The sequence below is a fragment of the Pongo pygmaeus genome, chromosome 10, assembly GCF_028885625.2.
Source record: "Pongo pygmaeus isolate AG05252 chromosome 10, NHGRI_mPonPyg2-v2.0_pri, whole genome shotgun sequence".
Taxonomy (NCBI): Eukaryota; Metazoa; Chordata; class Mammalia; order Primates; family Hominidae; genus Pongo; species Pongo pygmaeus.
The window spans coordinates 55,684,124-55,709,870 of NC_072383.2; the positions used below are offsets into that span (position 1 = coordinate 55,684,124).

Consider the following 25,747-nt stretch of genomic DNA (forward strand, 5'->3'; position numbering starts at 1 on the left):
GTGTAGCCGTGTAACTAAATTGTTATCTATTGCGTGTGTGGCAGCTTCTGGGAAATTTCAATGACTAGCATGCACCCTGGGCGGCTTCTTCCCTTCTTCTTTTCCTGATGGCTGGAATGTGGACATGATGTTGGAGCTTGAGCAGTCACGTGGGACCAGGACTAGCATGCTGAGGACTGAGGATGGCAGGGCAGTGAGGGGAAAGGGGCCTAGGTCTCTGATGGTGGTGGAGCTCACAAACTAGGTCTGTACTAGTTATCTTTGGATTTGTTTACATGAGAGAAAAAGACACTCTCACCTAGTTTTAACTTTTTGTTTTTGTTTTTTGATATATGCGCCTGAACGTAATTCTCACTGATGCAGGGTTAGAGCAGAGAAGGACCAATGGAGGGTTAAGCCCGTCAGCAGAGAGAAGGGTCAGGGGCCCTGCTCCCCTTCCCTCCATCTCAGCTTCAGCAATGACAGGCGAGGGGAGCAGGGAGTCATCTCTGGCTTGTTCACCACCCACTGACGATGCCCCATTCACAAGGGGGCCTGGCTGGCCACGCGACCCAGCAGCATCCATTTGAAGGCAGCAAGCAACAAGCTGGCTCCATTCACAAACCCTGTCCTCCTTTGAAAACCAATCACCGTGCGAAGCGTGACTGGGTGGTGGCTGGTGTCGGCCCATCTGTCACGCCCTTTCAGGGAGCCTGGTGGCGGCAGCCAGCCTGGGCCGAGCCAGCCCCTCTTCCTTTGTACCCCAGGGACACGCACTGTAAGGAGATCACAGTGCCTACTGAATTATTCAGAGCTGCCCTGAGTGTCAGTTTTATTATAAACATGCAGATTGCTCCAGGCTCCAAACTTCCAAACCTCCAGCAGCCGTCTCCCTCCAGGATTTTGCAGTGGCTGCTTTGTGCCTGTGATTTCCCCAGGCCTTGATGGCCTAATTTCCCTTTGACCAGTTCCTACCTGCTGCTGGGCTTGAAAGCCCCGGCCCTTTACCCATTGCTTCCACAAGCCCTATTCCGTGCTTAAAAACTGTCCTCTCCACCGCCCCAGCAGTCCTGCCGCTGCCTCTCCCATCTCCTACTGGCTTCGCCGCCCAAGTGGGTGACATCAGACTTGGAGAGTGCAGCTCGCCTTCCTCTGCTGGGAACATGGATCCTCCACTCCTGTGGGCTTTGGTGTGATCTTTAGGCCCACTAGGTCTTCCTGCCCATCCGGGTGTTCTAGACCCAACTCTGTCCTCTGCCCTTCCCCATATGTCCCAGATCCCCGGTGCTCTCCGAAGTTGATCCGGAGAATACCCCCCAGCTGGTAATGAAGCAGAGATGGTAATGCACATTTAAGAGTAATGAAATGCAGTGATATTTCAGGCCTGACAGACCTATTTCTGGCAGCCTTAGAATTAAAGTGTGAGGCTTTGTACTGCAGCTGCTACTAGGAGCCTTCAGAGTTTTTCTAAAGATGTGAATAAAGCTTCCAGGGTTTCAGCTCAGATCACTGTGGCTATTTATCCTGCTGCTGCTTTCATTGTACCTTTTTATTTGAAATTTTAGAGCTTTTAGATGAAGGGAACACAGCAGTAAGTGCAAAGCATACAAAATATCCTGGTGGGGGAGAATGTCCCGGTTTTTCTCTCCAATTGTCCATGACAGCTCTGGGGAGGAAGAGCTGCTCACAGGGAGCACTGCCTCTGTCTCCCCTTTGAGTGGGCTCCTCCTGAATTCTTGCCCCGCTGCAGTAGGAAATGGGGCCTCCTGAGAAAGCTTTAGGAGGGAGTCCATGCCACCAAGATTGACGGGGCTAGGTGTGGGCTGGCCCTCCCCCAGCGCCTCAGTGCTGTGAGCTTGGTGTAGACTGTCCTTGGTTGGGGAATGTGGTGGACAGGAGTCGATCCACACTAGGCCAACAGTGAGAGCTCTCGCTTCAGTCCTCCAGTTAGGAAAGCTGGGCTGCTCTTTCCATCTCTGCACCCAGCTTCATCCATCGTATCCAGGAGGTTGGAGCCATTCGTGAGGAGAGGCCATGTAGGACAGTGGTGGAAACATGGGCGCCACTGGCAGATAAACCTGGGAGCAAAACTTGGTGAGACCGCCTGCACTGCCCAGGGCAAGCTACTTGCCCTTTCTGGACCTCACTGTCTCAGTTTCCCCACCAGTAAAATGGGGATAATAAAGCATCCATTGTCCAGATCCTCGTGATGCATGTAAGGTACTTGGCACATATGAAGTCACAATGTGTATTATTAACACTGAACAGTATGAATAATAGTCCCAAGATTCAGGCTAGCTAGACCTCCTTCCTGCGCCATCACTAATGTGCCAAGCCCCTTTTCACTCTGGGGCTGCGTAGTGCAATGAGAAGGGGCTCTGGAGTCAAACACAGCCAGGTTCCAACCCTGGTTCTGTCATTTTCCAGTTTTGTCAGATCAATTTGTGAGACTCAGATTTTCTGAGTCCCAGTTTCCTCATCTGTAAGAATAGTGATAATAAATATTCACCTCAAAGGGTATCAGTGAGGATTAAATGAGATCATGTTTATACAAGAACCCACACAGTGCCTGGCACACAGTAGGTGTTGATAAATAATTCCCTTCCCCCTTTCCTTCTCCCTCTGCTTCTGTTAAAAAGGAGAAGAGTTTTATAATCAGCCACCAGTTTACAGGAAATGCAGGAGGAAGATAGGGATGGTAAGTGGTGGTGGTGTTGGGGGGATTTCATCAGCAAAATCCAGAATTTGGGAAATTCTATAGGGCAAATGACGCAGAATCCTCAATGAACAAATGACAAGAGAGAAAAAGCGGGAGGGCCAAGTGAAATGTGAAGGCCAGTCAGGCACGGAGGCTAACACCTGTAATCCCAGCATTTTGGGAGGCCGAGGTGGGAGGATTGCTTGAGACCAGGAGTTCAGGACCAGCCTGGGCAACATGGCGAGACTCCAGTCTCTACAAAAAAGTTAAAAATTAGCTGAGTGTGATGGCTTGCACCTGTAGTCCCAGGTTGTTGAGAGGCTGAGGCAGCAGGATTGCTTGTGCCCAGGAGGTTCAGACTGCAGTGAGCCAAGATCGCACTATTGCACTCTGGCCTGGGTGACCGAGTGAGACTCTGTCTCTAAAAAAAAAAAAAAAAGAAAGAAAGAAAGAAAAGAAAAAAGAAATATGAGGACCTTATTCAGATCCCAATCCAAACAAACCAACTGGGAAAAAATAAAAGGGGCCATCAGGGACATTTTGATATTGACTAGATATTTGATAACATTAAGTAATCATTGTTAATTTTTAGCGTGATAATGGTATGGTAGTCATGTTCCAGAGAAGTTTTTATCTTTTGGAACAAATAATGAAGAAATTAAAGATTAAATGATATGATATGGGGATTTGCTTGAAAATAATTTAGTGGGGTGAAGTGAGGAGTGGAAGTGAAGCAAAATCGGCCATGTATGGATAACCAAGCTGGGTGATGGTATGTGGGGGTTCATTAAACTATTCTCTCTACTCTTGTACATGTTTGAATGTTTCCATAAAAGTAAAAAAAAAAAAAAAAAAGCAGTGGTCCTTTTAGATTAGAATTGTCTCTCCCATCTACCTCCTCCTTCATATTCTCCCAGCCCCTTCCTCACTTCAGTTTCTTCTTACCGCCTACCTGGACTATACTGCAACAGCCTCTTAGAGTCTCCCAGCCTTTGATCTCTCTCCCATCCAATCTTCTTCCCATTCTGCTGCCAAAGTTATCTTCCTAAAACACAAATCAGATCATGGTGCTTTCCTGCTTGAAAACTCTTTGGTAGTTCTCTATTGCCAATAATCTAGTAGGGTACAAAATTCTTATTATGTGATTCAAAGCCCTTCACAGTTAGGCTCAGCCTTCCTGCCTCCTTCCTTTCCTATCCCCTGGGATGGGGATCCCAGGCCAATCCCTATCCCCTCATTCAGCCTGGCTTTTGGTCATACCAGCCAGGCCATTTCATGCCTCTGTGACTTCTCTTATATAATTACCTGGCAGATTCTCCTCCCTGGCCCTTAACTTCATCTATTGAAGACTAAAATATTTTTCAAATCTCGGTTCAAATGTCATTCTTCCTTGGTGGTTTCTGGATGTCTTTCCAATGCTCACTAAATATCTGTGCCTCTCTGCCTTCTGGCATATGGTAGGATCTCTCTTCCTGGCTCTCTGTAGTTCGATGGGGCCATGTGACCAGCTTTAGCCAATGAGTTGTGAGTGGAGGTCATACATTTCACTTCTGGGCCAAGAATTCCAGAATTCAATTGCTAATTCAAAACCCTCTGAGCTGTCTTTCCCTCTGGCTCAGCGATGGGTGACATCCAGATTAAAGCTGTTCTCAGACCTGGCATGGTGGCTCACACTTGTAATCCTAGCACTTTGGGAGGATTTGGCAGGTGGATCACCTGAGGTCAGGAGTTCGAGACCAGCCTGGGCAACATGGCGAAACCCCATCTCTACTAAAAATACCAAAATTAGCCAGGTGTGGTGGTGCATGCCTGTAATCCCAGCTACTCGGGAGGCTGAAGCAGGAGAATTGCTTGAACTCCAGTGGGGTGGAGGTTGCAGTAAGCCAAGATCATGCCACTTCATTCCAGCCTGGGTGTAAGAGCAAAACTCCGTCTAAAAAAAAAAAAAAAGCTGTTCTCTCAGGCTGGAGGTTCTGGAGTGCGCGTGGTGCCATGGAGTAGAATCTCCTGTCCACCTGTGGGTGCTATGTAGTGTGAGACACATAAATCTGAGGGGCCTTTTGTTTCTTCAGCACACCCGAGTCTACCCTAAGTCTTCCCTCTCTGAGTTGCAATCCACTGTGCTGTCCTCTGTGTTTTCACATTATATAGTGTATGTAATGTGTCCAGATGACACCCCCGTCAGGTTAGAAATCCTATGTTACGATCTTAGCATTCTGGCCTGCAGCACTCAGCATAGTGCTCTGCAGAGGGGAGGGGTGAATGTACAGCAGTCCTTGGCTGTGGTGGATGCAGCTGGGCGTACGTGTAGAGGTTGAGAGGTGTCATCCTTGCCAGGGGCCCCCGTACTCATTAGTCTTGGGGATCTTTTTTTTTTTTTTTTTTTTTTAGACGGAGTCTTGCTCTGTCGCCCAGGCTGGAGTGCAGTGGCGCCATCTGAGCTCAGTGCAAGCTCAGCATCCCGGGTTCACGCCATTCTCCTGCCTCAGCCTCCCAAGTAGCTGGAACTACAGGCGCCCACCACCACACCCGGCTAATTTTTTGTATTTTTAGTAGAGACGGGGTTTCACTGTAGCCAGGATGGTCTCCATCTCCTGATCTCATGATCCGCCCGCCTCAGCCTCCCAAAGTGCTGGGATTACAGACATGAGCCACCCCGCCCGGCCAGTCTTGAGAATCTTGATGGTTTGGAGATGGAACCAGGACCTGGCTTGATATGAATGCCCAGCATGCCCAGCTTCAGGGAATGAAGCATGGTTGGTCTAGGCGAATCCTAATAATCCCTTTCCCTGGTGGCTATAATTAGTTTAGACATGGGAACACAAACCAGTTTTGGACGATGAAATGTAAAGGGAAAGTCTCATTTCCTCCTAGGAAAACAGAAACAGGTGAGAAATGCAGCTAGTCTATTCTAGTTTGGATTTCCTGGATTGCAAAGCCTGAGACAGATTAAAATGCTAGTTGTTTATGTGGTAAGGGATTCTAGGGAGCAGGGTAAAGGGAGGAGGGAGAAGGAAGTGGGGAGAATGAAACAGGAAAGGAAGACAAGCCAACAAAGGGCGTACTTTTGAGCTTACTATTATAATTGTCCCTCCAAATGGCAGGAGGCTGGGGCATTTGTCCAGAGACTTTCATTGGTTGCCAGTTGCCCCTCATTTTACTAAAACTGAATGTTTCCTGTGACTTCCTAGTGACAAGAATCCACTGGGTACATTTCATCTTGGCCTGCTCTGTCCACCACTTCCTCTTTTTGAACTCTCTCTATCCTGGTTTCTATGGCAGTTCTCCCTCCAGTGCTTGTCCAGCCTCTCTGGCTGCTTCTTGGTTTCCTTCCCAGGCTCCTTTTCCTTTTTCCGCTCTGTGGCTGATCTCCTGGATTCTATTCTGGTCTTCCTCACTTCTACCCACTCTTACTGGGCAAACCGTTTTGCGAAATGGTTTCCACTGTTACTGTTGTGATGATGCCAGCTCCTATGTCTATGCCCCCAGCTCTCCCTCCCAAGTCCTGTAGGCATATAGCTCTTCATCCACACAACACATATTCATTAAGCTGTTTGAATATGCCCAGAGTTGTGATAGGACAGTAAATAGGAACTCACCTTCTAGGAGTGCTAGCCAATATGGAGCTAGTGGCCAAAATCCAAGTAAACAAGTAAGTAAGCCAGATATTTTTAGATAGTGACAGGTTTTATGCAGACAATAAAACAGGTCAGTGTGATAGAGGGTGTATGCGTGTGTGTGCATGCACACTATTTTAGAATGACTGCTTTGAGGAGGTAACATTTGAGCCGAGATCATGTAGTGGTATCTGTCATTTGCGGTTATGCAAGTGCAAAGGTCATAGAGGCATGGAGGGCTTATCAGTGTGTTTGGGGAAGAGGAGGAAGACCAGTGTGGCTGGAGCAATGTAGGCACAAGGGAGTGACGGGAGATAAAGTCAGAAAAATAGCAGGGGCTCATTCAAGTAGGGCAAGGTGAGCATGCATTGAACAAGATCCCCAGGTGACACTTATATAAGCTTCTGCACACATTTGAAAACCATTAGGTAGATGAAGAAAAAATGAGAAGAGAAACCCCATTTAAAAGTTCTTCTTTTTTTTTTTGGAGACAGAGTCTCACTCTGTTGCCCAGGCTGGAGTGCAGTGGCACAATCTTGGCTCACTGCAACCTCCACCTCCTGAGTTCAAGCGATTCTCCTGCCTCAGCCTCCCAAGTAGCTGGGATTACAGACATGTGCCACCACACCTGGGTAATTTTTGTATTTTTAGTAGAGACAGGGTTTCACCATGTTGGCCAGGCTGGTCTCGAACTCCTGACCTCAGGTGATCGAACTCCTGCCTCGGCTTCCCAAAGTGCTGGGATTACAGTCGTGAGCCACCACGCCTGGCCTAAAAGTTATTCTTTAAAAGCATTTTGGAGGCCTGGTGTGGTGGCTCATGCCTGTAATCCTAGCACTTTGGGAAGCCGAGGCGGGTGGATCACCTGAGGTCAGGAGTTTGAGACCAGCCTGGCCAACGTGTTGAAACCCTGTCTCTACTAAAAATACAAAAAAATTAGCCAGGCGTGGTGGTGAGTGCCTGTAATCCCAGCTACTCGGGAGGCTGAGGCAGGAGAATCGCTTGAACCCAGAAGGCAGAGGTTGCAGTGAGGGAGATTGCACCACTGCACTCCAGCCTGGGCAACAAGAGCGAGACTCTGTCTCAAAAAAAAAAAAAAAAAAAAAAAAACAGAAAACAAAAAACAGAAAACAACAACAACAAAAAAACCAAAAAGTATTTTGGAAAGAGTAAGACACACGAAAGTATAACATTCTGTCACAGCCTCCTATGTACCCATCACCCAGCCTCAACACTAGCAACTTTATTTTACAAAGGAGACTGAAAGTAGTGGCCAGGAACGTAGGAGGAACACCAGGGAATGATTGTGTCGGTGAAGCATGTCAAAGAGAGAGATCAACAGTGACAAATAAAGGGAAAATGTTCTGTAGGTTGAGCAGAGGTCAAAACCCTGCCAACATCATGGCCCTGTGTTGTCCCATGGGCTTCTCACAGTACAGGTGGCTGTTAAGGTGCCAGCTGCCTCTCAACCTGCTTCTCCTCTTATTTTCTCTGTCAAAGAGTCTTCAATGGTTTCTGTTTGGGATGAAAGCAGGGACTGAGACTTGGACTTGAGCTCAGGGAGTTTATTTGGGAGATGATCCTGGAAGCAGGGTGCGAGAGCAAAACGAGTGAGGCAGGGAAGAAGGAAAAGCCACAGAGTATGTTACTGAGCTGGTTACCACGGTGAGCAAATGAAGCTCGATCTGGCTGGGCCCGTAAGGAACTGAGTAGAGTGCATCTCAGATTGGCCTTCAGCAGCATAGGTGGCCAGGGCACTTATTCAGTGGTCTCTCACGCCCTGTTTCTTGAGTGCTGTGCTGGGGATATTAACCTCCCTGCATTTTTCTGGGCTGCCCAAGGCAGAAAGCCAGCCATGTGGTGGCCATTAAGGAGGGAAGCTGTGAGTGCCTGGGGGGACTGTCTGCCACAGCTGCACCCGAATCTGAGCAGGGAGAGAGGGTATAGAGTACAGGACACCTAAAGTTGTCTGCTGCAGCTCCATCATGGCTTGATAGGATCTAACCTCCTTCTCATGACACCAGTGTTCTATTAACCAGGCCAGAAACATGGGAGTTATTCTAAATGTTTCCCTCATCACCCTCTCTCCCTCGTTTGTCTCTGCAGCCACACTTTTAGTTGAGGTGGTCATTTCTTGAGGACCATGGTAATGATCTCCTTATCTTTTATTAAATGCTAATGACACTAAAAAATGATATATATAAGAAATTGGAGGCTGGTTGCAGTAGCTCACACCTGTAATCCCAACACTTTGGGAGGCCGAGGCAGGTGGATCACCTGAGGTCAGGAGTTCAAGACCAGGCTGGCCAACATGGCAAACCCTGTCTGTACTAAAAATACAACAACAAAAAAAAATTATCTGGGCATGGTGGCGCGTGACTGTAGTCCCAGCTACTTGGGAGGCTGAGGCAGGAGAATTGCTTGAACCTGGGAGGCAGAGGTTGCAGTGAGCTGAGATCATGTCATTGCCCTCCAGCCTGGGCGACAGAGTGAAACTCTGTCAAAAAAAAAAAAAAAAATTAGAGGTGATGTGGAGTCTGTGGAGGGGTACATGACTCACTACTAGGGACTCAGAGAAAGCTTCCAGGAAGGAGTGACTTTTAAACTGAAATCTGAGGACCGAGTAGGAATTAGCCAAAGAAGTATGACGAAAGTTCAGTTATAGGGAAGACCATGCGTGAAAGCTCAAAAAGGGCATGGCAAATTTAAGACACTAAAAAGGGTCAGTTTATCTGAAGTGTGATGGAGGAAGAGAAGAGAGATTGGCCAGATCATACAGGACCCTGCCAACCTTATGAATAAATATTGACTTTATTCAAAAGGCAATGGGGAGCCTGAAGATTTAAGACAGGAGGGTGATGGGATTGAATCTGAGTTTTAGTAAGATCACTTTGACTAAAGTATGGGAAAAAATTAGTAGATCACACTCATTTTTGGCTATTTGGCTACAAACCCCTTGTTGGGTGCCTGGCCAGTGTCTGTTCCCTGCCTGCTGCCATACTCATGGTTTTCCTTTAGAGGATTTCACATCTTCAACCATGTGATTTGGGTGTGATGAGCTCTTCTTCCCAACCATTGCTAAGTTAATTAGTGCACGGACCACAGTGGCTGGTTCAGGGATGGGCACTTGATCCATTTTAAGTGAGTGAGAGAATGTGAATCTCAGGACTTTTATAGCAGCTACTAGTAAGAAGATGTAAGGTGTGAATTGCTATAGCCATACCATGACTATTATGGGAAAATCTGGAGCTGTTGGAAGACCACTATATGAAATATGATGATGCCATGAAAGGCAGAGAGAGAAGCGGGGGAACTGACTTCATGATAACATTGTATGAACTTTTGGATCAAGCCTTACTTCCTTTTTACTTTTTTTTTTTGAGATAGGGTCTTACTCTGTTGCCCAGTCTGGACTGCAGTGGTGTGATTACAGTCACTGCAGCCTTGACCTCATAGGCTCAAGTGATCCTCCCTCCTCAGCCTCCTGAGTAGCTGGGGCCACAGATGCATGTCACTGTGCCCAGCTAATTAAAAATTTTTTTTGTAGAGACGGGGTCTCGCTATGTTGCTCAGGCTGGTCTCAAACTCCTGGGCTCAAGCAATCCACCTACCTTGGCCTCCCAAATTGCTGGGATTATTGGCATGACCACCACGCCTGGCCTCAAGCCTTATTTAAAGCCACCTCTTCCTCTGGACTTCACAGTAAAGTGAGCCAATAAATTCTCTGTATTGTTTAAACCAGTTGAATTGGAGATTGGTTTACTGCAACCTAAAGATTCCTAACTGATACAGAAATGAGTTCCATAAGGTGTTTCAAGAGACAGGCCCTAAAAATGGGATTGTCCAACCAAAGAGGTAAGACGAAGGATAAAGAGCCCCTACATTTTCGGCTGAGAAATCGGCCATCTAATTAGCTATACAGTTTCCTGTTGTGACTTGGGGTGCAGATTGTGTGCCTACTGCGGCTGTAGCGGTACGCTACTTAGTAGAAAAATGTAGAGTGTTGGATTGGGTTGACTCCTTCTTGTTACTATTAGTAAAGTACTATAAAAAGGTAAGTTGCTGGCTGGGTGCAGTGGCTCACGCCTGTAATCCCAGCACTTTGGGAGGCCAAGGTGGGCGGATCATGAGGTCAGGAGTTCGAGGCCAGCCTGATCAGTATGGTGAAACCCCGTCTCTACTAAAAATACAAAAATTAGCCCAGCGTGGTGGTGCACACCTGTAATCCCAGCTACTTGACAGGCTGAGGCAGGAGAATCTCTTGAACCCAGGAGGTGGAGGTTGCAGTGAGCTGAGATCATGCCAGTGCCCTCCAGCCTGGGTGACAGAGTGAGACTCCATCTCAAAAAAAAAAAAAAAAAGGGTAAGCTTATGTTCAAACTAGCTTACCCCAAAACAGAGAAGGAAGAAAATACAGCTTTGATAAGAGAAGCCCTTTCTGCCTACGGTAAAAAAAAAAAAAAAAAAAAAAAGGCTGAGAGGACTAGAAAACCCCAAAAACTTTGTCCCAAGGTATGTTAGTATTAGGTTAGTGCAAAAGTAATTGCGTTTTTTGCCATTGAAAAGAATTGCAAAACTGCAATTACTTTTGCACTAACCTAATATGAACAGAAGCAGGGATGGGGGACTGCATTGTGTGGGATATGGGATATGAGATATGGGATATGGGATACGAGATATGGGATATGGGACATGGGACATGGGATATGGATATGGTCTATGGGATATGGATATGGGCTATGGGCTATGGGCTATGGGACATGGATATGGGATATGGGATATGGATATGGGCTATGGGATATGGATGTGGGATATGGATGTGGGATATGGGATGTGGATGTGGGATATGGGATATGGGATATGGATGTGGGATATGGATATGGGATATGGATATGGGATATGGGCTATGCCATATGGGATATGGGATATGGATGTGGAATATGGATATGGGCTATGGGCTATGGATGTGGGATATAGGATATGGCATATGGATGTGGGATATGGGATATGGGATATGGATGTGGGATATGGATATGGGCTATGGGCTATGGATGTGGGATATGGATATGGGATATGGATATGGGCTATGGGCTATGGATGTGGGATACGGGATATGGAATATGGGACATGGGATATGGGCTGTGGGATATGAGATATGGGGTATGGATGTGGGATATGGGATACGGGATATGGGCCATGGATGTGGGATATGGGCTATGGACTATGGGATATAGATGTGGGCTATAGGATATGGAATATGGGATATAGGATATGGGATATGGTTGATGGCTTATCCCTAGCCCTTTCCCAAGCACTTCCTGGTTTTTACTCCTCCTAAAACAAAGGTGACCATAACTTCCATGACAGATGTAAGTGGGACACAGCCTATAGGCAATGACCAGATTTAGAGTGCCTCCCAGGCAGTTTCTTCAAGTTGTTCAAAGGTACAGTTCGAGACTAAATGTAAGGCTGGGTATTTGGGAAGAGAACTAAGACCTATTTGCTTAGAGAAAGAAATACCCAGGCCAGACTCCAGACTCAAAGACTGGTCTCACAGAGAGCTCTGGTTTCGGCCGGGCGCGGTGGCTCACGCCTGTAATCTCAGCACTTTAGGAGGCGGAGGCGGGCAGATTGCCTGAGGTTGGGAGTTCTAGACCAGACTGACCAACATGGAGAAACCCCATCTCTACGAAAAATACAAAAATTAGCTGGGCTTGGTGGTGCCTACCTGTAATCCCAGATACTTGAGAGGCTGAGGCAGGAAAACTGCTTGAACCTGGGAGGTGGAGGTTGCAGGGAGCCGAGATTGCGCCATTGCACTCCAGCCTGGGCAACAAGAATGAAACTCTGTCTCAAGGGGGAAAAAAAAAGAGCTCTGGTTTAATATACTAGCTCATATAATCAACCAGAAGCAAATAAACTTGAAGCCCACAAAGAAACTTCAAGCCCAGATGACAATGGCTGGAGACTTTTCAACTCCTAACATAATTCTCAGGTCCCAAAGCACAACGAATTTGTCTTCACAGAACCACTGCTTTAATGTCTTCTGTGAACATTAAAACTCACACTTTTGTGTACATAAGACGTTTATTAAAAATACAGATTATTGGGCTTCATCCCCAAAGAATCTGATTCCTTCCATCTGGGATTGGGCTTGGGGATCTACATTATTAACAAATATCCTTGATGATTCACATGTGGGTGGCTAGGGAGCCCCGCTTTGGGAAACATTGCATTTAAGGAAATTATTACTTTTTTTTTTTTGAGACGGAATCTCGCTCTGTTGCCCAGGCTAGAGTGCAGTGGTATGATCTCGGCTCACTGCAACCTCTGCCTCCTGGGTTCAAGCGATTCTCCTGCCTCAGCCTCCCCAGTAGCTGGGATTACAAGCCCATGCCACCACACCTGGCTAATATAAATATATGTTTTTAGTTTTTGTATTTTTAGTAGAGACGGGGTTTCATCACGTTGGTCAGGCTGGTCTCGAACTCCTGACCTCGTGATCTGCTGGCCTCGGCCTCCCAAAGTGCTGGGATTACAGGTGAGAGTCACAGTGCCTGGCCTAGTATTAAATTCTTTAGGGATGATCAGCAGGACTCATTTTGTCCTGATAGTATCTGTGCACTGTGTAGGTTCCAGAGTGAGAGCTCAGCACAGCCTTGTCTATTAGACCTGAAAAGCATGGGTTTCTGGAACCAAGGTGGTTTTGGGAAGTATGCAGACTATGATTCCAGGAACTGATTTGCCCTGAGTCCCTGCTCCCTTACTCCTTGATCATGTTTGATTCTGCCTTGGCTCTATTAGGATTGCTTTGTCCAGACACTGACCTGGCAGTGAGTGTGCCTGGGATCCTCTGTCAGTGTCCCTTGTATAGTCAGAGAGTTCTGGACACATCTGTGGGAGGTAGAGAATGTGACCAACCCTGGGGAGAGTGTTTACTAGGCTTTTCCATGTTTATTTTCTTTCCTCCATCTCACCTTAGGACAAGGAGTATTCTGAAAGCCTTAGTGAAGCAGTTACACTTTTCTGGCACCTTGAATGACTCATATGTCTCAGTGCCACACACCCTCCATTGAAGGCCTTGGGATTGTCAAGGTCAGGATATTTAAAGTCACATTCTTGGGAGTGCTCTGGACATTGCCAGGTGAGCTCAGGATGAGGGAGGTGCCCAGAGACAGCTGTCAGTGTCAGTGCCCATAGTTTATGGTGAGTCTAATAGTAAATGCCAGTTACAGGTATGGTCTTATCATTGTTTAGTTATAGCTGGTGATGGCCAAGTGACTATGGGTTTCTTTCCATTCATTCTCCTAAACTTTTTTTGTTTTTTTAAAGTAAGTGTCTTGCTCCGTTGCCGAGGATGGAGTACACTGGCATGGTGACAGCTCACTGCAGCCTTGAACTCCTGGCTCAAGTGATCCTCCTGCTTCAGCCTCCTGAGTAGCTGGGACTGCTGGCATATGCTACCATGCTCAGTTAATGTTTTCACTTTTTTTTTGTAGAGACAAGGTCTTTCTCTGTTTCCCAGGCTGACCTCAAACTCCTGGTCTCAAGTGATCCTCCTGCCTTGGTCTTCCAAAGTGTTGGGATCACAGGCATGAGCCACTGCACCTGGTGTCATTCTCCTAAACATTTATTTTTTTTCTATTTTTCTTTCCTGTTTGCTTTTTCTTTTCTTTTATTTCTTTTTTTAAACTGAATCTTGTGTTTACTGAGATCTCCTAAACATTTAATTCAGCACCTACTATATGCAAGATGCCAGGGAGAATACAAAGATGTGTAGACATAACTGTACCCCAGATGAACTCACAGACTAGAAAGCAACTTGGTGGCCCTGCAGAGAGACTCATAAGCGATAATCATACTCACAGGTAGGGTATTATAAGCTCACTAAAGAAGAGCTTCCAACCTGCACTGGTAGAGATAACGGTGGGGCATAGGGAAATCTTCTGAAAGCAAGGTCCTGAGCTGAATATACAAATTTAAGCAGAAGTTATCCACAACAACTGCTGTTTCTGGTCAAGATGCAATAACAGGGATGGACTTTACCCTCCTTCCTGGAGCAATTAAAATGTTGTATAAAATATATGAAGCAATGGTTTTAGATATCAGACAGCACAGGACAGTGATCCCTGAGAGAGGGAAAACAAGTGAGCTGAGCTGTACATTTGCTCCATCCTACTGCCTTGAGAGAGTTTCCAGGCTGCTGTGCAAAGAGGAGCAACCCAGGTAGAGTCCAGTAGTCTCTCTGAGCTGAGGAGATGCAACAGGGAATTCAGGGAGGCCAAGGCAGCTACAGTTTTACATAGTGTTAAGGGCAGTGTACCAGACAGGAGAGAGCTACAGAGAGATGAAGGAGGAGAATAAGGGTGGGGGGCAGGAGGTGGGAGGAGAGAGAGAGCGAGAGAGCGAGGCAGAAATCTGCAGAGGGTCCCATTGAGTCTTCAGTTGAGTACTGATCAGAGCATATATGTGAGGAAAGTATCTGAGTCTAGGGAAACAACCACACAGAAGGAGGAGAGGAAGTAATCCCTGGAGTGTATGTTCTCACCAGCCCGTTGAAAAACCCCATAAATCACAAGACATCAGACAGAGTACTCAGAAGGGTATTATCTCAGTAGTGGGGCAAAGTTAGCACTAAACTAGTGGATATTACGGTCCTAACTAACAAAGTTTAAACACAATCAAACTTGAAAAGATCTGTTTCCAAATAACTGTGTCTCAGAACAAAGTTCAAGAGTATTTACAGAAATATAAAAATATGCAACACCCAACAAGGTAAAATTCACAATGTATACTATCCAGTCAAAAATTATTGGATAAAGGCATACAAATAATGAGGAAAATATGACCAATAACAAGGAAAATAAACCAATCAATAGAAGCAGACCCAGAAATGACACAGATGTTAGAAAAAGAACATTAGTAGACAAGGACATTAAAACAGTTATTACATGTTTAAGAAAATAAAAGAAAGATTAAGTATGTTAAATAAAGGCATGGAAGATATTAAAAAGATCCAAATTAAACTTCTAGCAATGAAAAATATAATGTGAAATAAAAAATATACTGGATGAAATCGATAGCGGAGTAAACACTGCAGAAGCAAAAACAAATGAACCTGAAGCTATAGTCATAGAGACTATTCAAAAGGAAACACAGAGAAGAAATATTGAGGAAAACAAAAAAGAGCAGAGCACTTGAAGTGGCCTAATCTTTGTGTAATTGGAGTCCCAGGAAAAAGAGGAGAGTAGAAAAATATTTGAAGACATAATGGCCAAATATATTCAAAATTTGATGAAAACTGTAAGTCCACAAATCCAAGAAGCTCAATGAACCCCTAGCACAAAAAACTGGAGAACTACACAAAGACACAGCATAACCAAACTGTTTAAAACCAGTGTGAAACAGAATTTCTTACAAGCAACTAGAGGAAAACAGGATACACTATGTACAAGGGTAGAACATTAAAAATGACAGCAGGCTGGGTGCAGTGGCTCAAACCTGTAATCCCAGCACTTTGGGAGGCAGAGGCGGGGGATCACGAGGTCAGGAGTTTGAGACCAGCCTGGCCAATATGGTGAAACACTGTTTCCACTAAAGATACCAAAAAAAAAAAAAAAAAAAAATTAGCCAGGTGCGGTGGCTCACGCCTGTAATCCCAGCACTTTGGGAGGCCAAGGTGGGTGGATCATGAGGTTAGGAGTTCAGGACCGGCCTGGCCAAGATGGTGAAACCCTGTCTCTACTAAAAATAAAAAAAATTAGCCAGGTGTGGTGGCAGGTGCCTGTAATCCCAGCTATTTGGGAGGCTGAGGAAGAGAATTGCTTGAACCTGAGAGGTGGAGGTTGCAGAGCCGAGATCGCGCCACTGCACTCCAGCCTGGGTGACGGAGTGAGACTCCATCTCAAAAAAAAAAAAAAAAAAAAAAAATTAGCCGGCCTTGGCGGCACGTGCCTGTAATCCCAACTACTCGGGAGGCTGAGGCAGGAGAATCACCTGAACCCAGGTGGCAGAGGGTGCAGTGAGCCAAGATTGTGCCACTGCACTCCAGCCTGGGCCACAGAGTGAGACTCTATCTCAAAAAAAGGCTGGGCGTGGTGGCTCATGCCTGTAATCCCATCACTGGGAGGCCAAGGCAGGCAGATCACGAGGTCAGGAGATTGAGACCATCCTGGCTAACACGGTGAAACCCTGTCTCTACTAAAAATACAAGAAGTTAGCCAGGCGTGGTGGCGGGCGCCTGTAGTCCCAGATACTTGGGAGGCTGAAGCAGGAGAATGGCTTCAGTGAGCCAAAATCATGCCACTGCAGTGGCGGAGCTTGCAGTGAGCCAAAATCATGCCACTGCACTCCAGCCTGGGTGACAGAGCAAGACTGTCTCAAAAAAAAAAAAAAAAAAAAAAAAGAAATAGAAGAAAAAGAAAAACAAAAAGAAGTCTGCTGTCATTCTGTGGCCTAGGCTGGAGTGCAGTGGCACGATCTTGGTTCACTGCATCCTCTGCCTCCTGGGTCCAGGTGATTCTCCTGCCTCAGCCTCCTGAGTAGCTGGGATTACAGGCGTGGGCCACCACGCCCAGCTAATTTTTGTATTTGTAGTAGAGACAGGGTTTCAGCATGTTGGCCAGGCTGGTTTTGAACTCCTGACCTCAGCTTATCTGCCCTTCTTGGCCTTCTAAAGTGCTGGGATTACAGACATGAGCCACTGCACCTTGCCACAGACTTCTTTTTGAAAGCAATGAAAGCCAGAAGGCAATGGAGTAACATCTTTTGAATACTGAAGGAAAAAACTGTCATTCTAGAATTCTATACCCAACAAGAGTAGCTTTCAAAAATGAAGGGGAAATAAAAACTTTTTCAGATATTTAAAATATCAAGGATCACCAGAAGACTTGTATTATAAAAAACAATGACATGGCTGGGTGCAGTGGCTCACGCCTGTAATCCCAGCACTTTGGGAGGCCAAGGCGGGTGGATCATGAGGTCAGGAGATCGAGACCATCCTGGCTAACATGGTGAAACCCCGTCTCTACTAAAAATACAAAAAATTAGCCGGGTGTGGTGGTGGGTGCCTGTAGCCCCAGCTTCTCAGGAGGCTGAGGCAGGAGAATCGCTTGAACCGGGGAGTCAGAGGTTGCAGTGAGCCAAGATCACGCCACTGCACTCCAGTCTGGGTGACAGAGTGAGACTCCATCTCAAAAAAAAAAAAAACAAAAAAAAAAACAGTGACAGAAGTCCTTCAAACAGAAGGAAAATTATACTAGATAGAAATCTGAATCTATACAAAGCAATTTAAGAGCACTGGAAATGGGGAATTCTTTCTAATAAATGAATAAGTAATGACAGAACAGAGTAACAAAATTTTGTATGCTCTTACGAATTAATGAATGTAGGCAATGATCAACAATGACTGACAATGTGACAAAAAGAGAGGCAACCAGGTGTTATATAACACCCATGTGAAGTAATATTGTCAAAAAATAAGAACAAAAAGAGATAATAATAACCAAACCTGACCCTGGCCACTAGATCTAACTATCAATTTACTGGCTTTACAAGAGACAGAGAAACATGTTAAATGATATCACTGTGTTTTAATTTTTTTAAAAAAATCCAGATATGGGAAATTCTGTAAGATAAACAATCAGATTTTTTTTCATTAAAAAAAGTGCAAGGGGAGAGAGAGAGATTTACAAAGAGAGAGAACTATAAACAAGAGACTTCAGAGACATATCAATTAATCACAATATATAGATCTTGTTTAGATTCCTACTTCAAACAAACATACTAAAAAAGGAAAAAGAATTAAAAATCATTCAGGGAAATGTGAACACTGGCAGGTATTTTATAACATTAAAGAATTATTGAAGAAAAAAAAGTTACCTATCCCAATAGAGGAGGAAGCTCGCTTCAAGGGGTGGGGACAGCGTAGGCAAAGGCATCCTCTTTAGTGAGGGGCGACAGTTTAGTAGTTACAGGAGAAAGGACACCTGCTGCAAAAACATCCTCTTACTTTCCCTCCGGGCTAGAGCTGGCTGTGGTGCTCTGGTTTCTGAGAAATGAAAATGCAGCATATTGACATGGAGACTATTTCTGTCCACCTCTTCTGGCCTCCCTGGGTGTAGCAGGCACCTAAGGGCAGGGGAGAAGTGTTACTGAGGGTTTTCAAGGCCACTCTCAGCAACAAGGGAAAAGGACCTGGTGGTTTGGGTGGAACAGAGGCTTTGAGTACACTGATCTCATCCCACTCTCCCAGCTCGGCCCTGGGATTAGAAGACAAGGAAGGAGGAGAGGTATAGCACAAAGAACAGGGAAGTATGGAGGGAAGTGAAGAGAAGAAGGGAGGAGGAGAAGAGGGAAGAGAAGGAGGGGCTGAAGTTAGAGCTCAGGATGAGCTGTTTTAAAGTAGCAACTGACTTAGGGCCCCTAAACAGTAGGTAGAAGACGGGCATAGTGGCTTGTTGCACTTGTAATCCCCATGACTCAGGAGGCCGAGGCAGGAGGATTGCTTGAGGCCAAGAGTTTGAGACCAGCCTAGGCAACATAGTAGACCCTATCTCTAAAAAAAGTTTAAAAATTAGCTGGGTGTGGTGGTGCGGCCTGTAGTCTCAGCTACTTGGGAGGCTGAAATGGGAGGATCGCTTGAGCCCAAGAGTTAGAGGCTGCAGTGAGCTATGATCACAACACTGCACTCCAGCCTGGATGACAGAGTGAGACCCGTCTCTAAAAGACAAAACCAAAACCAAACTCCAGTAGGTAGAATGCTATCCTGTCTCCTCTCCCTACTTGCAGTTCAGGTCAGAGGCAAAGTAGGGGTGTAAGGAGGGATAAGGGGGATCCTCTGGCTGCAGAGATTGAAGAGTTTGCTCAGGGTCGACAGGACAAGCCAGGGGACCTGACCCCGTGTGTCCACGGCCACCCGTGGTGAACGATGTATGCCGTGGTACCTTTGTTCTGTGGTTTCGTGTTGTACCAAGATGCCCAGTGAGAAATAATAATAATCTTATTAGTTAACATTATTGAGTACTTACTATGCCAAGCCCTATTCCAAATGTTTCCATATTAACTCTTTCATCTTGTCAGGAACTCTTTGAGGAAGGTACAATTATTATTAAACCCATCTAATAAATGAGGTAACTGAGCCCAGAGAGGTTAAGTAACTTTCTTAAGCTCACACAGATATTAAGTGGCCCAAATGTAACTGAACCTAAGAAAAGTCTAGTTCCAGAGCACATGCTCTTCACAACTACCCAGAATGGTAGTGGTGACCTGGGCCAAGCCTAGTGTGACCTCAGCGCCCTCCCCCAGACAGAGCTTTAGAAAGGCTCCACCTTCTTCCTCCAGAGCAGTTGGGGCCCAGGGCTAGAATTAAGTCTTCCCAGTGTTCTAGAAGAGACCTTGGAACAGCACTAGAAAAGCCACCCTGAGCATGAAAGGCTGGTAGGGCCTCAAGCCTGGGGGAGAGTTTGCCAAAAACAACAGCGTGCCTGCCCTAAACTGTTCTGAGGTTGCACAGCCTGGACGTCAGGCTAGCTGGTTCATGATTCTTATCAGCTCTCCACAGAGCAAGCGCTAGAGTCTGCAGCATTCCCATCTCGGCATATTCCATACTCCCAGGGCCTGGGGAAAGCACTGTCCCAGGCAGCACTCTTGGGAGGCGGGGAGCTCGGGAAGGTCTGTATGTGAATCCCAGCCTGGCTCTTGGTGGGCAGCTGGGTCCCCTCCCCAGGTTCTGGCAGAACACCCTTGAACAATTTAGCCTGAAATAGCATAAGAACTTCTTTCCTATTTTTTTCCAGGCTTTTGGATGAAATTATATTTTACAAATGACTCATTATTATATTTATAGCTTCTCTCCAAATGATTCAAATTGTGGTTTGTCGCCTCCCTGTCTCTCAGCTCCCCCCAGCTCGACAGGAAAAAGTGCTGTTTACTGTATGGCCAGGTGTGGCTGCAAGAGCGGCTTTGCCTCTCCCTGTAATTACGTTTGCCTAAGCCCTGACAAGCACCCCGGCACATTAAGTCATGAGCAGCCTTTGTTCCAGCATGTTGTTGAGAGGCAGCATCCGACATTAACTGGGCTTGGAATCTGCTCCTGTAGGAAGTGCATGTGTGTGGTGTGGGGTGTGGGGAGTAGGGATCGTGGGGGAGGCTGTGACAGAGGGTGCCTTTGTGAGGGCAGAGGCTGGAGAGGCTGGGCTGCAGCTTCTCCCTCAAAGCACCCTGTGAGAAGGCTGGGATGGGCTACGCCCCGGAGGGCCTCAGAAGAAACATTATTCCTTTCCACCCCCAGCCTCCGTGGCGGAGCTGAGAGGGCCACTGGTGGAGAAGCTGGTGGCTCATACATTCCAGGCTGTGCTAGTGGTCCAGCCAGTGACACTCCATGGTTTCTTGTGAGGAACCACTCTGGCTCTTTCAAGAATGGGGAGTTCTTGAATTCTCTCACCCTTTCCAGGGAGCTCTCAGCCACAGTGATTGCTCAGCTCCCCTACCCCTCCCCTCCACCCAGCTCCCAGGAAGGTGTGGTAAGGTTACCACAGCTTGCTTTTAAACAGGCCACCTTTGAAAGAAGGGGTGGAGAGGAGGTTGGGATAAGGCCCCATTTGTAGAAACAGTTTATTCCATTGGTCGTCCCTGGGATCAAGGTCCTCTGGGTCTGCCCTGGCTGGGTAAAGTTAAAATCCCATAAATTTTGCTACGCATGGTGACATTCTCAGAGCCCGCAACAACCCTCTGCCCCTCTGGGTCCTTGGACCTGGGGTGTGGTGATACGCAGACACCCCTGGCTGGCTTGGATTGAAGGCTGTGGGGCCGCAGCAAGGACAGGCCACCCTGAGTGTCCCGAGGCCCAGAGGCAAGCAGGGAAACAGGCTACCCTATGAGAGAACAGCTTTGCGGGAAATCTCTCCGTTCCCCTCCCTTGGCTTTAAGTGAAAAGTGAGCTCCTGTAGGTTGCAGATTCTGCAGCTGTGGTGCGGCAGTGGCTTGGGAGGCTGGGCTGGATAAGGTCGGAGCCTGAAGTTGTCCGTGGTCCAAGCCCTGGGCCCTGGTCGTGTCCCCAGACACAACCCCAGCCTGGGTTCCTTTGAGTCTGCTTCCATTTTCACTTCTTGGCACTGCCTGTGTGAGTGGGAAGAGGACTCGGAAGGAGGTGATGTGGGAATGGGTGTGGACAAGCATAACGTCATTGTTGGTGAAATCAGTCTGAAGCCCTAACCAGATGACTTCCATCTGGGCTGAGCTGGGTTACTGTGAGGTGTGTGAGACGGGCCTGAGTGTGGCTGGCTGGGGCCAGAGACGTGGAGAACAGGGACCTCTGCGTCTGGGCGTTCCCTGGAGGTGGGAAGGGATAGCTGAGAGAAGGACAGGAAAGGGTCCTGGTGAGGCAGGGGAGGCCAGAGGGAGGAAGAGTGTGGACTCACTTGGGCTGTGGGGACCTGAACTTCTTCCTAAGGCCTGAGGGAAAGAGAGACTTCCTGACAAGAAGTGCTGCCTCTTACATCCCAAGGGACCAGAGCCAGGGCAGCGGGACCAGCTGGCAGCCAGACTGAGGGGCAGCCAGTGCCACCATCTGAAGCCACTATCAGGCCACTGTCTTTTATGGGACTGTAGTCTTGTATCCACCCTACTCATGCTGTCACCTTTTCGTTTGTCTTTTGACAGTCAACATGCCCGAGTGCTGTGAACGTTATGAGAGGGCCCTGCTGGGAACACGTGCTCCTGGGAATCAGCCCTTCCCTCTGTCCTGTTCCCACTCCTCCCCGACAATGCTCCTGCTCGGAACTCACTCCTCACCTCAGTGAAGCAACGCAGCGGGCACCCTGTGGACAAAGCTGGATATTGGCTCTGAATAAAAGCGAATCATGGGGAAAATCAGTGTCTCAGTAAAATGGGGTTTTCTTAGTAGAGACCAGAAGGACCTTGCTTCATTCCATCTTTGAGGAGGATGATGATTTAGGGACATTGGCCCAAGATCAAAGTGGTATTTTTAGGTTGTATTTACTGAGCTATTTGCCGTCTACCTCATTTCCAGGTAGCAACTTCCTTCTTATATCTGAGATGTTTAAGAGATGATGAAACCAGCTTGCACACACTTCTCAAAGTGTGTTCACATCCATTATTTCACTGGGGACCGGCTATTATCGTCTCCATTTTCTTTATAAGGATATTGAAAGAGAGATTAAATAACTTGCCCAAGGCTGCATAGCTAGTTAACAATTGAACTAGGCTTAAAACCAACGTCTGAAGGCTCCTATTCCAGTGGCAGCTGCTGTGTGCTTCCTCTGTTTTCCATCAGTTTGGAAGGGAGCATAAAGTCTACAGCCACATGGGTGGGGTCAGCAGAAAGATGATTGACCACCAAACCTGAGGCAGGTGAGGCTGATCTCCTGAGCACAGCCTCTCTGCACAGGAGTTCACAGAAGTGATATGATCCAAAGTTGCTGAGGGAAAAGCCCTTATTTGTGGAATTAACTGCAGGTCTCTCTTGAGGTCAGAATGAATGTTATTGACGTTATTGTTTGTATTGTGGTAAGGTATACATAATGGAAAATGTACCATTTTGGCTGGACACGGTGGCTCACGCCTGTAATCCCAGCACTTTGGGAGGCCAAGGTGGGCGCATCACCTGAGGTCAGGAGTTCGAGACCAGCCTGCCAACATGGCGAAACCTCATCTCTACTAAAAATACAAAAATTAGCCGGGCGTGGTGGTGGGTGCCTGTAGTCCCAGCTACTCGGGAGACTGAGGCAGGAGAATCACCTGAACCCAGGAAGCAGAAGTTGCAGTGAGCCGAGATGGCCCCACTGCACCCCAGCCTGGGTGACAGAGCGAGACTCCGTCTCAATAAATAAATAAATAAAAATAATAAAATAAAATGTACCATTTTAACCATTTTTAAGTGTACGGTTTAGTGACATGAAGTACATTCACACTATTGTGCAACCATTATCATTTTCCATCTTTTTTATCTTCCCAAACTGAAACTCCCCACCCACTAAACAGTAACTCCCCCTTCTCCCCTCTCCCCAGCTCCTGGTAACCACTATTCTACTTTCTGTCTCTGGGAATTTGGCTACTCTAGGTACCTTATGTAAGGGGAATCATACAATATTTTGTGCTTTTGTATCTGATTCATGCTGACTTATTTTTAATTAGATCACCATTTCAACTGCAGCAGGAATGCTGATCAGTGATGTGCCATGCCTATAGAGGAGTAAAGAAAAGAAAAAGGAAAGAAAGAGCAAAAAGGAAAAAGAAAACAGGAACATTTTGGGGTGGATTTCTTGACTGTCAGGGGTACCAGATGTAAGGGGGCGGTGGTGGCGGGTGGATAGGAAGAAAGTGTTACATAGAAAACAAAATGCTGTGCTTTATCATTCCAGGGGCGGGCTGGCATCTATCCTGGAGGTAGATGCCTCTGTTTTGAGGATTATGCTATGATGAACCCTGATAGGGAAGTGCTCTGGTGAGAACAATGAGACTTTCTGGGCATGCGGAAGGCAAGACAAATTGTTTTGCAAGATGAATCCCCAGGAACTTGGAGTTTGGGTAGAAGGGTCTAGAAGAGAAGAGGAAGGCTGGAGAGAAGATGGTTTAAGTTGGGACTTAGGGGACAGTGAGAAGTTTTCTGAGGTGGGAGACGGTTGGTGAACTTTCAGGGTAATGTCTATTCGTAGATTCTCATTTGCTTACTGTCATTTCCTCTCTATGACCCCTAACCTTGAGTAAAAGTCTGCTGCCGTGTGAGTTGGGGGTGGCTGGGGCAATGCAGGGATGGGGCTAAGCAAAGGGTAATAAAGGGGGTGGGAGAGGAGAGCAGCTGCGGGAGGAGAGGTGCAGATAGAGGGTGAGAGGTGGGAAGCAAGGAATCCCAGGCAGAGGTCACCAGAGGAAGCACAAACCGTCTGAGAATCTTGGCACCCAGAAGGTGGGGGATTGTGGCAAGATTTGAGAGAACTGCAAGCTTGGGGGTACACAATGATGGAGTCCCTACCCTTAGGGGAATGGGGCTGGGGTCACTGCTTGGATATTACAGGGCAGGCACGCCAGTTAGACAGCCTGAAGGAAGGAGTGGATGGATTTCTCTTCTTGGAGACCTTTGGCAACATTTGGACAAAGCACAGCCTGGGTAATGAGGAAGTCCCTGCAACAGAGCTCACTGCCTCCAAGATTTCCAGATACACAGAGAAGAGGACTGTGTTTCTCAAAACAGAGATAGACGCAGAGCCAAAGCCAAGCCCAGAACATGTCTCGAGCTTTCAAAATACCTTCTCTTTAAAATCATCTGAAAGCAGAGATATATGGCAGTTGACTATCTCTGATGGAGACATATACCTTTATTTATTTATTTATTTATTTTTAAGACAGAGTCTCGCTCTGCTGCCCAGGCTGGAGTGCAGGGGCACAATCTCGGCTCACTGCAACCTCCGCCTCCCAGGTTCAAGTGATTCTCCTGCTTCAGCCTCCTAAGTAGCTGGGACTATAGGATGTGCCACCACGCCTGGCTGATTTTTGTATTTTTAGTAGAGACAGGGTTTCACCATGTTGGCCAGGCTGGTCTTGAACTCCTGTCCTCAATTGATCTGCCTGCCTCGGCTTCCCAAAGTGCTGGCATTACAGGCATGAGCCACTGCACCTGGCCAACATAAGCTTTCTGTACCCCCCAGACATAGCAGGAACCCAGTGAGAAGGCCGGGCTGCTCCCACCCAGAGACCCTGGAAGAGCCTGGCATGGAAAATGGGCCGTGCATCGTGTTGCCGGGAATGCTTGGTGATTCTCTGGCCAGGTCCTGGGCTGAGTGTGGGCCGGGGATGGAGCCCTGCCTGGAATCAGTGATGCATCCTGAAATCTCTGGACCAGCCTGCATGGTGACGGAGACCACGGTGAGGCTGGCCGAGGACATTTCCCTCTGGTCCTCTCCAGCCTTGGCCCCGAGAACCAAGGCTCTAGGCTCATCTGGCTAGATAGATCCTGTTTTTGGCCCAGCCCAGCATCCCTTTGTTACTTGGGACTTGGGGAAAAAGGCCTGGCTTGGCTCACACTTGAGGAGGTTTGCCAAATGTGTTACTTACCACTAAAAAAGCTTGTGAACCTGGGGTGCAGGATGCCGTGGGGGCCTGGGCTGGCTCGAGGATGTGCTGTTTAGAAGTTCCAGAAGTTCCCTGCTGGCTGGGAGGAAAGAATGTCCCTGCAGAGTCAGAGGCGAGCCTGCCCTGGGCCTGGGCCAGCTTTCCCTCTCGCGGGCCCCTCTGCTCTGGGGGAGCTGTGTGTTTCCTTCTACTCAGGCAGCTTGGGAAAAACCAGAGGCCCTTTCAGGGAAGGGAGAAAAAGGGAAACAGGCCTGAAATGACTGTCGTGAAAGCCCACTTCTGAGCTTCAGCCCAGAGCACAAATGCATTTTCTTCTCAGTTATGAGAATGTGGAGAGTTCCAAGAGGTTGTTCAGGGGAAATAC

The 25,747-nt window shown here is 47.2% G+C and overlaps 1 long non-coding RNA gene across 2 annotated transcripts; it reads right to left on the reverse strand.

Moving 5' to 3' along the window:
• Nucleotides 1–1,510: 1,510 nt before the first annotated feature.
• On the reverse strand, nucleotides 1,511–25,747 carry LOC129010836 (uncharacterized). 2 transcript variants are annotated; one of them, XR_008493065.2, is made up of 4 exons: nucleotides 25,366–25,747; nucleotides 18,175–18,343; nucleotides 3,630–3,722; nucleotides 1,511–2,057 (listed from the first exon to the last, which is right to left on the reverse strand). It is a non-coding gene; the product is annotated as an uncharacterized LOC129010836 (long non-coding RNA). The 2 variants fall into 2 exon arrangements; XR_010127817.1 differs by lacking the exon at nucleotides 3,630–3,722 and having other exon boundaries at nucleotides 1,511–3,098; nucleotides 25,366–25,557.